Genomic DNA, 514 nt, shown 5'->3' with positions numbered 1-514 from the left:
GAACCTCAGGTTAACTTGTTACACTGGAACCTCAGGTTAACTTGTTACACTGGAACCTCAGGTTGACTTGTTACACTCAAGTTAATTTGTTACACTCAAGTTAACTTGTTACACTAGAACGTCAATTTAACTTGTTACACTGGAACCTCAGGTTAACTTTTTATACTGGAACCTCAAGTTGACTTGTTACACTGGAACCTCAGGTTAACTTGTTACACTGGAACCTCAGGTTAACTTGTTACACTAGAACCTCAGGTTGACTTGTTACACTGGAACCTAATGTTAACTTGTTACACTAGAACCTAAAGTTAACTTGTTACACTAGAACCTAAGGTTAACTTGTTACACTGGAACCTCAGGTTAACTTGTTACACTGGAACCTCATGCTAACTTGTTACACTGGAACCTCAGGTTAACTTGTTACACTGGAACCTCATGCTAACTTGTTACACTGGAACCTCAGGTTAACTTGTTACACTGGAACCTCATGCTAACTTGTTACACTGGAACCTCA

The 514-nt window shown here is 39.3% G+C and overlaps 1 protein-coding gene and 1 long non-coding RNA gene across 7 annotated transcripts in view; one reads left to right on the top strand and one right to left on the bottom strand.

Moving 5' to 3' along the window:
• Positions 1–514, top strand: part of LOC110463908 — a 55,437-nt gene that overhangs the window by 6,824 nt on the left and 48,099 nt on the right. The gene's annotated exons all lie outside the window — the stretch shown is intronic.
• The window catches only part of LOC110463909, a 6,587-nt gene that overhangs the window by 1,341 nt on the left and 4,732 nt on the right, over positions 1–514 (bottom strand). The window contains exon 2 of the long non-coding RNA XR_002464446.1: positions 5–510. This is a non-coding gene — a long non-coding RNA (uncharacterized LOC110463909). The remainder of the gene's footprint in view (positions 1–4; positions 511–514) is intronic.

This window comes from Mizuhopecten yessoensis, unplaced genomic scaffold, assembly GCF_002113885.1.
Source record: "Mizuhopecten yessoensis strain PY_sf001 unplaced genomic scaffold, ASM211388v2 scaffold10943, whole genome shotgun sequence".
Lineage (NCBI taxonomy): Eukaryota > Metazoa > Mollusca > Bivalvia > Pectinida > Pectinidae > Mizuhopecten > Mizuhopecten yessoensis.
Note: the sequence above shows the minus strand (reverse complement) of the source record. Positions and strands in the feature narration are given on the sequence as shown.